Raw genomic sequence first — 12,330 nt, forward strand, 5'->3', positions numbered from 1 at the left:
ACGGAGGGTCCATATACTGTGGATCCCTCAGTGATCTTCCGCGTATTCAAACCGCCAGCGTGTGACTCCCCTGTCCCCGTGACCTCATTGCTCTGCTCTCTCCTCTGTGCAGCCGAGCCCGACTCACGGTAAAGTGAAAAAAAATATGCCCTCAACGTGAGATTTAGTCTGGAGCGAGGATAGATGTTACCTTTTTATCATTGAACAGGATGTATGTGATGTGGCGACTAGGTTCAATTTTGTATCCTCTTTAAAAGATTAAGGACTGGGGTGAGCGTGATTTACCAGCTAAGAACCCGACGTGCGCACCGTTTAAGCTGCATAGACTCGGTCGTTTAACTCTTCTCCATTAGTAGGGTTAAGGTTAAAGAAAAAAACATTGCTGACTTCTTTTTTTTTTGCCAGCCGCTAGCGCTGATTAGCAAGGTTTGTATTTCATGTTTTGCAAGTTGCATCCATTTTAAGAAAAACAAGTCGCGTTAAAGACAGGAAATTAATACTTGCATTTAATTAAGTCTAGCTGTAGGCGGTTGTCCATAATGACCAGTACTGTTCAAGAAGACAGAACAAAGAAGGCACCGCTGGGATTCGAACCCAGGATCTCCTGTTTACTAGACAGGCGCTTTAACCAACTAAGCCACAGCACCCCAGGAGCGTTGTCCTTTTGCAGCCACTTGGACACACCTTTAGAAAAACATTTTGTTAACAGGCATTCTGCCTCAGCCTAAACACCTATAGCTTGCAAAGCGCATGCTATTAGACAGGCACCTCTGCAAGACCTTAAGAGTCTCTTAAACTAGTGATAGTAAGGTGTTCCCAATGGGTGATGTTCGGCTTTCAAATCATCTCTCCGTGGAAGCGCCGAGATGCAGCTGTTTAAGGCTTAGAAGCAGCTGACTGTTTCACTACCTAGCTGATCACTGTCAGTCAGGGAGCTTAGAGGTGAAAAGCCTGTCTGAGAGACAATTCGCCGTCGATCAGTTCAATATGTTCCGTACCAGCTCGGCGCACCCGAGATCATCTTGGTAGCCATGTAGCTCAGATGAGTGAGAGCTTGTGTGTATTTACCACCGTGATTGGATGCCGGCCCTTCTCAGGTCACAGTAAACCTTCTGCTCAAAAAAAGTGAGGTAAAACCTCACTCTGCACAGTAAAACCTAAAAAAGTGAGGTTTTATTTAATCTCTGACCAAGGGAAACGTTTCATTTTTTCAAAGAAATGTTTGTTAAAAAATAAAGTCATAGTTCCATGGGATTCAATCATAGACCGTGTGACATGGAAGTCAGAAACCTAACCCACTAAAGCACTACAGAAACATTATCGACAGACAATGTACAGCGTGTACTATTCTTGTGTTGCGGTACATGAATATAATTATATCGTTATTAATTTCTAATTTATAACTTTATAAATTTATTAACGTTATTAATTAATTTCACGACGCACAGACAGAGCGTGGGGAGCTGCCGCCTGCAAACACGGCTCCAGGCAGGACTCCGCTCTGCAGGAGCCGCAGAGCAGAGGAGATGGGGGCAGCTTAGCTCCTGTGCAGAGACCTGAGCTGTTGTTGCTGCGGACGCTGTCTTTTCTGCACTCGGGGTAGGAGTGAATGTTGAGTTGCCCTTAGAAATGAAGCAAAGCACTTCAACGGCACGGGTGTGTGTGTGTGCGCCCTGGTGATTCTGGGAGACAGATCGAACCTGGGCTAAAAGAGAGGGGGCTTAGCCCTCTTCCATTTGCTACTTCAAAGTTGTACAACCCATTTGTATCTGCTAGGCGGCGCAGTCGTCGTGCACAAAGAACGCTTTGAAAAGCGTCAAAGGCAAGTCATTCTGAGTTGGTCGTTTGTGTTTTCCGTTCAGACGCGAAATGCTGAAATGATCTCTCGGCTCCTCGGTTGTCATTTCTGCTCCGTAAAGGAATCACAGCACGCGTCGGCTTCCAGCACGGTGGGTCGGGACACGATGCCGGGGGGTCGGAGAGAGCGATGTCTTCCTCGTTAGTATAGGACCTGTCACCTGTCCCCACCTGTCACGCGGGAGACAGGGGTACATCAGGACGCGCATTGAAGTGAAAGCAGGATGCGCTGCGACATGCACTGTGCAGATCCCGCCACACTAAGAGGTGAGTGGGTCTGTTCGATCACAGCGCTAGGCGAATCCCCAATCCCCTTTTGTGCGTGGCGACAAAAGAAATCTGTTTTCGCCCGGTTTCGAACCGGGGACCTTTCGCGTGTGAGGCGAACGTGATAACCACTACACTACGGAAACAGTGGTAAGACATGCCCAGCGGCCCAGTGCTGAGCTTCGCCAATGCGATTCAGCTGCTTCCAGTGCCTTTATTGGAGTGCGCTGATGGACCGTGCTCTCTCTCCAGAGACCAGCACGCCTGTCATGGACGGAGCAGGAAAGACGGCGCCACATTCTACAGCCCTCTCCACGCAATCGACGAAATCGGGCTACTGAAGTGGAGAAAATGGCCTCTCCAGAAAGTGCAAATATCATCTTGGAGAGTATAAATCCTGTTGCCGAAGGTCAGCCCTGTCTACCAGAGTGACCCTCCCACCTCCTGCAGCGATGGTCAGCTCGTCTCACACGCGAGAAGTTTCGGCTGGAAACAAGCGCCCCCTCTTCTCGCACGTTGAGTAGTTTTAATGCGGCTCCTTCGTACAGTGCTGATTTTTTGGAAAGCAGGAGGCAAGATTGACACGTTCCCATACCGGGAGTCGAACCCGGGCCGCCTGGGTGAAAACCAGGAATCCTAACCGCTAGACCATATGGGAGTGCACAACCCTGCTGTTCCGGGCATCATGCAAGCAAACTACATAAATATGAGAAAACACGCAAGAGAGCTGTCACTCAGAGTGTCGAAGGGTCGATGTATACTGGGGCTCAGTTGAAATGCAACGTCAGGACTTTCCCGAATTATGTCACACGAAGAGAGCACAGCCTTTTCCGCCCTGCCACGTGTATATCGGTAACTCGCCGTGATCGTATAGTGGTCAGTACTTTGTGTTGTGGCCGCAACAACCCCGGTTCGAATCCGGGTCACGGCAGAATAGGGGCGTCTGCTTTTACTACTTGCACGAATGAAGGCAAAAAAAAGCCAATTGATGTGAACGAACGGCGCTTTACAGAGGAGTACTGCCTGACTGGATCGTTGATGAACGACAGAGACCACTCCGACCTCTTCTCGGGTTTCTTCAATGACTTACTAAGGATCTTCTTCACATTCGCCCATGCAGGGGAAGCCAGTTACACCAAAGCAAACGCAGGAAAGTGCAATTCAAGCAGAGACCAGGAGGGACTTGTTTACACCGAGAGTGGTCGGAGAATGGAACAATGCGCCCAGCCCTGTTGCTGGAGCCGATTCTTGATGAGATCTTGGGCTCACTAAGAAGCCCCCGCTGGATGCTAATCTTTCTGTTGTTCTTGCAGGTCCTGCGCTGCTATTGAGCCGACAGAGCTCGTCCTGATCTGTCGGCACAGCCCAATTGCAAATGATCGGCTCCGCATACAGAAGGAACGTGCGTTTGGTACAAGAGTGCATGAAGGCACCGGAAATACATTGGGAACAAATGACCGGTCGCTCAATACCTCTGTGAAGTACAGGAGCGTGCAAAACGAGGCTGTTTCCGCCCGGTCTCGAACCGGGGACCTTTCGCGTGTTAGGCGAACGTGATAGCCGCTACACCACGGAAACCTGCGGGGACTGCTGCTGGTGTCTCGCTTGCGTTTCGGACTGAGAAAGGGACGCGTCACTTTAGGCAGGGGGCGCTGGAGAGAGGAACAAAGGGCGCGATGAAACAAAACACCGAAACCCGGGATCTTTAGATCTTCAGTCTAACGCTCTCCCAGCTGAGCTATTTCGGCGGTGCACAGAGCCCACAGCCACCTGCTCCAGCCTTCCTGTGTTGCGGCATGAGCGCACCAAGAGTAGCGGGAGAGTGTTGCAGGAACGTCACTCAGAAGGAAAGCCACCCAGGTGCGCCCTCTGAGCTCTGTCCAGCGCATCTTCCTCGCATGGACTCCTGCCTGCGACGGGCAGGAAACAATTAGCAAGAACAGAACAACACCCCATGGGTGTCTCATGACCACACCTTAGGTTGTGACACGTGCAGGTGTGAGGGGTTGCCGGGCTACTTTGGAGCAGAGCTTGGGCGGAGGGAGGGCGGGAAAGCAGACAAAGAGGTGACACCTCAAGGTCTGCACGATCACAGCTCTCCGCCGCCCCAGGCTTCCGCTCGATAAGCTGCTGGACACACCCGCCCCTCCTCACACAGACCGTGGAAAAGCCCCCGAGTCGGAGGGCTCTCTCTTCCTCCCAGGAGCTCTTGGACACGACGCACAGACAGGGTGCGGGGAGCCGCCGCCTGCAAACACGGCTCCAGGCAGGACTCCACTCCGTAGGAGCCGCAGAGCAGAGGAGATGGGGGCAGCTTAGCTCCTGTGCAGAGACCTGAGCTGCTGTTGCTGCAGACGCTGTCTTTTCTGCACTCGGGGTAGGAGTGAATGTTGAGTTGCCCTTAGAAATGAAGCAGAGTACTTCAACGGCACGGGTGTGTGTGTGTGCGTGCGCCCTGGTGATTCTGGGAGACAGATCGAACCTGGGCTAAAAGAGAGGAGGCTTAGCCCTCTTCCATTTGCTACTTCAAAGTTGTACAACCCATTTGTATCTGCTAGGCGGCGCAGTTGTCGTGCACAAAGAACGCTTTGAAAAGCGTCCAAAGCAAGTCATTCCGAGTTGGTCGTTTGTGTTTTCCGTTCAGACGCGAAATGCTGAAATGATCTCTCGGCTCCTCGGTTGTCATTTCTGCTCCGTAAAGGAATCACAGCACGCGTCGCCTTCCAGCACGCTGGGTCGGGACACGATGCCGGGGGTCGGAGCGTGTGATGTCTTCCTCGTTAGTATAGTGGCAAGTATCCCCGCCTGTCACGCAGGAGACCGGGGTTCGATTCCCCGACGGGGAGTAGCTTTTCTTTTACCTCCTTAGAGAAAGGACTGCCTTTCACTTCTCTGTTTTCTAACACAGCGTCGTGCACCTTTTCATTGCTCTCGCTTTCAGAGCCTCCGCACGGCACACGACTCGACATCAGGAAGCACATTGAAGTGAAAGCAGGGAGCGCTGCGACATGCACTGTGCAGATCCCGCCACACTAAGAGGTGAGTGGGTCTGTTCGATGCACAAAGAACGCTTTGATAAGCGTCAAAGGCAAATCATTCTGAGTTGGTCGTTTGTGTTTTCCGTTCAGACGCGAAATGCTGAAATGATCTCTCGGCTCCTCGGTTGTCATTTCTGCTCCGTAAAGGAATCACAGCACGAGTCGGCTTCCAGCACGGTGGGTCGGGACACGATGCCGGGGGTCGGAGAGAGCGATGTCTTCCTCGTTAGTATAGGACCTGTCACGTGGACCTGTCACCTGTCCCCACCTGTCACGCGGGAGACCGGGGTACATCAGGACGCGCATTGAAGTGAAAGCAGGATGCGCTGCGACATGCACTGTGCAGATCCCGCCACACTAAGAGGTGAGTGGGTCTGTTCGATCACAGCACTAGGCGAATCCCCAATCCCCTTTTGTGCGTGGTGACAGAAGAAGTCTGGTCTGTTTCCTCCCGGTTTCGATCCGGGGATCTTTCGTGTGTGAGGCAAACGTGATAACCACTACACTACGGAAACTGTGGTCAGATGTGCCCAGCGGCCCAGCGCTGAGCTTCACCAATGCGATTCAGCTGCTTCCAGTGCCTTTATTGGGGTGCGCTGATGGACCGTGCTCTCTCTCCAGAGACCAGCACGCCTGTCATGGACGGAGCAGGAAAGACGGCGCCACATTCTACAGCCCTCTCCACGCAATCGACGAAATCGGGCTACTGAAGTGGAGAAAATCGCCTCTCCAGAAAGTGCAAATATCATCTTGGAGAGTATAAATCCTATTGCCGAAGGTAAGCCCCGCTAAGCCCCGGCGCAAAATAGGCAGGCAGGACCGCACTAAGCGTCAGAGCCGCCGTGAGCGCTACGGGGAAGGCAAGGGCTCAGGCAGAGTCTATCATAAGACTGGACGAAGGGAGTCGACTGCAGCCCGCCTGGCCAGGCTTGAACAAGCCCTGCCTGAGAGATCAGGACAGGGTAAACCTTCCGCAGCGAATGCCAGAAGTGTGAATGAGCTTAGGGGGACCACGCCCCTTCTCACTGGAGGAGGCGGGGATCCGTCCCAAGCCCCTCCCTCAGTCTATCTGATTGGGTGGGAGGGTTCCTGTCTGGAAGAAGGCTGTGACTCTGAGTTGGGCGCTGACCCCGCCCCTGAAGTCAAAGAAAAGGCAGGCTTCCTACAATTCTTAGGGAATCTCAGCCAGAAAGGCAAAGCAAGGCGTATTTATATCAAGGTTTCTCTTGAAAACGTCTTAGATAGAGAAGCACTGATTGACACTGGGGCTGAAATTAGTTTGATGTCAGCCGATCTACTCAGCGAGCTCAAACGAGTAGCGAAAGGAAAAGGCATCAGACTTAAGGTAGAACCGTGTAAGATAGATATTTCCAGCTATACCCAGGATCATGCCAGGATCACACACCGAGTGTGGGTGGCACTTAGGTTCGGGCCAATGAACGTGGTGCATCCTGTTTACATCTCTAGGTTAAAAACAGAGCCACTACTCATTGGCCAAGACCTGCTTGACAGGCTGGAGCCTCTGGTGGACTGCCAGCGTGGAAAATTGTGGGCTCAGGTCAAAAACCCTAAGCCTGTTGCACAGCAAAAAGGGGGATTCAGTGGTTATGCTGTGATCACACAGTGCCCACTGAACACTATAGCTGAGTTGGAGGTTCCTCCTGGTTCCTCTGGACGAGAATAAATGTCTCTTCTTGCTTTCCAAAACTACAGGGAAGTCCTGCCCAGGCCAGCACTCCCACGGTCTCCCAACTACAGGAGCAGTGCTCCGAGCAGCTGCTTGACCCGCCAGGTAAAGCACACCCCCTTTTCATCCCTGAAGAAGAGTGGATCTCCCTGTCCGGTAATGAATGGGAGTCCTTTCTGTGCACCCTGGTACCTCAGGGGGTCCAGGACTACCACCCCATGGTGGTGGGAGGGGGTCCAGGTGGCAGAAGTGCAGGTTGATGATGTAATTCTTAGCCTCAGCTCTGAGAAGTCCATAATCAGTGAAGGTCTGTTCGAGGACCTGTCGCGAAGCTGTCAGGTGACCCTGGTGACGCAGTCACAGGTTCTGTGGTGGGCACCCCCACCTCATAGGTCCATTTGGAGCAAAGGAAGCTGTGTAGCTTCCATCTCCATCGGAAAAAGGAAGTTTGCTCACTACTTCCAGGTAGCACCTCAGCTGACCCATTCGGTCTGCATTGGTGCAGACCTATTGGTTCGACTGGGCGCCCAGCTGGACACAGTAAACAGTGTGCTGTGGAAACGGGTGGACCCAGATGCCCACTCTCTAAGCGGTGACCCCGAGAACATTCGGTCAGGTCAGACGATTCCTCAGGCCTGCCAGGTAGTAAACGAATCGGACCTGATCGTTCCTGCGTCAACAGCAGGGTTTCCGGTACGCCTTGTCCTAAAGAAGGGACAGAGAATGGACGCTGAGATGGTTTTCTTCCAACCATCAGCTCAGTTTATCAGACTGAACCTAGCAGTCTGTTGAACCCCCAGACTGGAACGGAATGGCTGAGCCACCTGCCTGTTGGTGCAGAACATAGCAAAACAAGATGTCAAAATCCCTGCTCGCACTGACATGGGACTGGAATTGACAATAGTTTCTATGATTTCGAACTGGCCATCCCAGTACTGGGGCAGCTCCCTGGTCCCTTGGCTTCATAAAAGCGCCCCTGTAATAAAGAAATTAAATCCAAAATCAAGAGGGCAGTTGCCTACTGAAATACAAGAAGTCATCAATTTTAACCTAGCAACACATTAAAGGCTGCATCTATACAAGTACGATTCTAGAAATGCTCACCAGATTACGTTTTAAGAAGGAACTGCGCTTCAGGTTCTGCCGAGATCTTAACTCGGATGGCAGGATTCAGAGTCCGGAGTGCGGACTGATTGCGCACGGAGGGTCCATATACTGTGGATCCCTCAGTGATCTTCCGCGTGTTCAAACAGCCAGCGTGTGACTCCCCTGTCCCCGTGACCTCATTGCTCTGCTCTCTCCTCTGTGCAGCCGAGCCCGATTCACGGTAAAGTGAAAAAAAATATGCCCTCAACGTGAGATTTACTCTGGAGCGAGGATAGATGTTACCTTTTTATCATTGAACAGGATGTATGTGATGTGGCGACTAGGTTCAATTTTGTATCCTCTTTAAAAGATTAAGGACTGGGGTGAGCGTGATTTACCACCCTTTCAGCTAAGAACCCGACGTGCACACCGTTTAAGCTGCATAGACTCGGTCGTTTAACTCTTCTCCATTAGCAGGGTTAAGGTTAAAGAAAAAAAACATTGCTGACTTCTTTTTTTTTTGCCAGCTGCTAGCGCTGATTAGCAAGGTTTGTATTTCATGTTTTGCAAGTTGCATCCATTTTAAGAAAAACAAGTCGTGTTAAAGACAGGAAATGAATACTTGCATTTAATTAAGTCTAGCCGTAGGCGTTTATCCACTGGGATTCAGACCCAGGGCCTCCTGTTTACTAGACAGGCGCTTTAACCAACTAAGCCACAGCGCCCCAGGAGTGCTGTCCTTTTGCAGCCACTTGGACACACCACTCAGACACATCTGCATTCGGTGTGTGCTCCGCCTGCTCGCTGAGCAAGTTGCCACCTTTACATACAATAGCAACATCGACACCAAGAGAAAGGATGACAAATGGCTTTTATCTGGAACTTTTCATGTCCAAGGAGCTCAATGTGCTTTCTGTGTACAACAGGGCCACTGAACTCCACGCTGGCCACTGAACCACAGCAGTGGCTTGCTGGCTTGACATCTCCCAAGGAAAATGTTGAAATCGCATGTGGAACAGGAAAATGACCCTCGAGTACAAGGGAAAAAAAAGAAAAAGATCATCTGGAGCGCACCAACCCAGTTGGGACAGCCCAGTTTTGTTAATGAGGTGGCCGAGTGGTTAAGGCGATGGATTGCTAATCCATTGTGCTTTGCACGCATGGGTTCAAATCCCATCCTCGTTGGTTTCCATGTCTGTTTCCATTCTGTTTTTGATCCCTATTGCTCAATGCACAGTGAAAGCATTGCATACATGTGTCTGACAATGAGAAATGGGCCCCTGAGACAGTCATTTGCCTGTTTCACAAATGATCGTATTTTACTAGAGATTCTGTTTGGGATTCAGATGTGCATTCGGACAGCAATCCCTTTCAAGAAATGATACGTTCTGGATGAGGTCAAAGGTGCATCATTTGGACACTTTGTGGGCTTGAAATACAAAGAAAATCATGTTCTATGGTACAAGATAAATACAAAACTTAAGCTTTTATTATAATTAGATTTGTTTATAAAGCATAAGCAATCATTTATTACATTAATATGTGTAAAAATAACATTTTAGCATCATACGTTTAGTATATTTAGTCCCTAATGCTGAAAGAAATGATCATAGAACATGACTTCTAACCTTACCTGCGGTGTTTTTGATCCCTATTGCTCAATGCACAGTGAAAGCATTGCATACATGTGTCTGACAATGAGAAATGGGCCCCTGAGACAGTAATTTGCCTGTTTCACAAATGATCGTATTTTACTAGAGATTCTGTTTGGGATTCAGATGTGCATTCGGACAGCAATCCCTTTCAAGAAATGATACGTTCTGGATGAGGTCAAAGGTGCTGGAACACTGTATTTAGGATGTGTTTGCAGTTATTCTGTGTTTCTAGCTTCAACCCAGTGATATATATATATATGCTCACTGATTTTTTGGTACATGCCCAGGGCAATAATCATTATGAGGATTTATTTCCATATGTGCTAGAGGTAGTGTTGTGAAATTCTTCAACACACTGGATCGCAGGTTTAAACCTGCACTCTTACTCCTCAAATACCAACAAATGCAGATATGTAGCAATCATATTGTAGCTGACACTCATTTGCCTGTTTCACAAATGATCATATTTTACTAGAGATTCTGTTTGGGATACGGATGTGCATTCTGACAACAATCTCTTTCAAAAAATGATTTTACCTTATCGCAGCTTTGCCCCTCTTGCCTCTTTGGAAAATATCTCCATCTTGTGGTCGTTGTTGGTAATGTCTAGACAATATCTCCATCTTGTGGTCGTTGTTGGTAATGTCTTCTTATGCCCTTTTTTTATTTCAATTCTTTATTAGTTGATTCTAGAATCTCTACAATAGAGCTGAAAATATCAGTTTTGTAGCAGACAATATGACATTAGTTATAGTCCAATTAAGACTTTATTACCCTGTTTGTAACATAACAAATTAAAATTGATTAAAACTAAGTTTGGAACACCAGGGAACATAAAAAATGATTTTTAGGAAAACCATGAGGTTCTCTGTGTCCGATGCCTGCAAGGGGAGAAAGCTAGAATCCTTTGCTTTTTCAAAATTTGAAAATAAACATCATATAACAACAGCTTTCATTCCTAGGAGTGAAAAATAACCATTTTTGAAGACATTAGTTTCTAAAACACTACAATAAAGTTAAAAACATCCGTTTTATATTACTTTTAGTATTTTTAGTGAAATTAATCATTTATTGCACTATTTTTAATATAATCTCTAATTAAAAGTGAATAGAATTAAGTTTGGAGCAACAAGGAACACAAAAAAAAAAAGATTTTAAGGAAAAAAATGATGTCTTCTGTGCCAGGTGCCTGCAAGGGGAGAAAGCTAGAATCCTACCCAGGCTCCTGGAGCTCTGTCCTGGCTAAAGGAGGGTGAATCCATCCCATTCAAATCTCCATGAAAAAATGATATTTTTAAATTTGAAAAAAAAAAACATTATAGAACAACATCTCTTGGTCCACAGAGTGCAAAAATCCAACTTTGAAGAAAATCCATTGACTGATCCCGGAATCCTGAAGTTTCTTCGCATGATATCGGGCTTGCAACCACTTTCTGGAAAATGATGAAAAATGCCAAAAATGAAAAAAAAGTTATCAATTCTAGGGCCTAAGAGGAAAATAAGACAAATGTATATCTCCAAATAATTTTATGTGCTTCAGAAGAGCCCAGGAAAGTTTTTTGCATACATGAAACCACGCCCGTTTGCACGTAAGCAGACATGGTTGCACACACGACTGCATGAAAGCACGCGTGCATGCAAAATCATCCTGTTAAGCATTTGAAAAGCCGCACCACGGCGCACTTGAAATAGCTCTTACATTAGTGGTCGACACAGGAATCGCCTTTTTATTTATGCTCTTACCAACGCGATGGAAAGCAAAACAAAGCAAAGCAGAGCAAAACAAAACGAACAAACGCAAAACCCTCACGTCCCGCACTTGCATATAACGCCGTTACGTGCCCAAGCGGTATTGTACGTCATCCTAGCACTGCACCCCGGGGCTTACGGTATATGGGAATGAGCACACGCCACGAATCGTCTCAAATCACTCCCTACAGCTGTAAGGCGCCTTGAAGCGTGCACCCCCAACATTCTTCTTTGCGCATCTGTGAAAGGTAAACTCTTGAGCAAACTCTGAACCAGCTCTAAGGAAACTAATCCGAATTGATTACCTTTTTTTAGGATTCTAGCTTTCTCCCCTTGCAGGCATCGGGCACAGAGGACCTCGTGGTTTTCCTAAAAATCTTTTTTTTGTGTGTTCCTTGTTGTTCCAAACTTAATTTTAATCACTTTTAATTAGAGATTTTATTAAAAATAGTGCAATAAATGACTAATTTCACTAAAAATAATGTAATATAAAACTGATGTTTTTAACTTTATTGTAGTGTTTTAGAAACTACTATGTCTTCAAAAATGGTTATTTTTCACTCCTAGGAATGAAAGCTGTTGTTATATGATGTTTATTTTCAAATTTTGAAAAAATCAAAGGATTCTAGCTTTCTCCCCTTGCAGGCATTGGACACAGAGAACCTCATGGTTTTCCTAAAAATCATTTGTTATGTTCCCTGGTGTTCCAAACTTAGTTTTAATCAATTTTAATTTGTTATTATGTTAAAAACAGGGTAATAAGTTTCTAATTGGACTATAAATAATGTCATATTGTCTGCTATAAAACTGATGTTTTCATCTCCATTGTAGAGATTCTAGAATCAACTAATAGAGAATTAAAATAAATAAGGGCATAAGAAGACATTACCAACAACGACCACAAGATGGAGATGTTGTCTAGACATTACCAATAACGACCACAAGATGGAGATATTGTCCAAAGAGGCAAGAAGGGCAAAGCCGCGATAAG

General features: G+C 47.4%; 7 non-coding genes across 7 annotated transcripts; 3 read left to right on the plus strand and 4 right to left on the minus strand.

The window, feature by feature from the left end:
• Positions 1–573: 573 nt before the first annotated feature.
• Positions 574–647, minus strand: trnat-agu (transfer RNA threonine (anticodon AGU)). The gene has a single exon. It is a non-coding gene; the product is annotated as a tRNA-Thr (tRNA).
• Positions 648–2,197: 1,550 nt separating this feature from the next.
• On the minus strand, positions 2,198–2,270 carry trnav-cac (transfer RNA valine (anticodon CAC)). Its single transcript has one exon. It is a non-coding gene; the product is annotated as a tRNA-Val (tRNA).
• A 440-nt stretch (positions 2,271–2,710) lies between these two features.
• On the minus strand, positions 2,711–2,782 carry trnae-uuc (transfer RNA glutamic acid (anticodon UUC)). Its single transcript has one exon. It is a non-coding gene; the product is annotated as a tRNA-Glu (tRNA).
• Positions 2,783–2,983: 201 nt separating this feature from the next.
• trnah-gug (transfer RNA histidin (anticodon GUG)) lies at positions 2,984–3,055 on the plus strand. Its single transcript has one exon. It is a non-coding gene; the product is annotated as a tRNA-His (tRNA).
• A 574-nt stretch (positions 3,056–3,629) lies between these two features.
• Positions 3,630–3,702, minus strand: trnav-aac (transfer RNA valine (anticodon AAC)). Its single transcript has one exon. It is a non-coding gene; the product is annotated as a tRNA-Val (tRNA).
• Positions 3,703–4,898: 1,196 nt separating this feature from the next.
• Positions 4,899–4,970, plus strand: trnad-guc (transfer RNA aspartic acid (anticodon GUC)). Its single transcript has one exon. It is a non-coding gene; the product is annotated as a tRNA-Asp (tRNA).
• Positions 4,971–9,038: 4,068 nt separating this feature from the next.
• trnas-gcu (transfer RNA serine (anticodon GCU)) lies at positions 9,039–9,120 on the plus strand. Its single transcript has one exon. It is a non-coding gene; the product is annotated as a tRNA-Ser (tRNA).
• Positions 9,121–12,330: the final 3,210 nt, after the last annotated feature.

Source organism: Lepisosteus oculatus, unplaced genomic scaffold (genome assembly GCF_040954835.1).
Source record: "Lepisosteus oculatus isolate fLepOcu1 unplaced genomic scaffold, fLepOcu1.hap2 HAP2_SCAFFOLD_52, whole genome shotgun sequence".
NCBI lineage: Eukaryota > Metazoa > Chordata > Actinopteri > Semionotiformes > Lepisosteidae > Lepisosteus > Lepisosteus oculatus.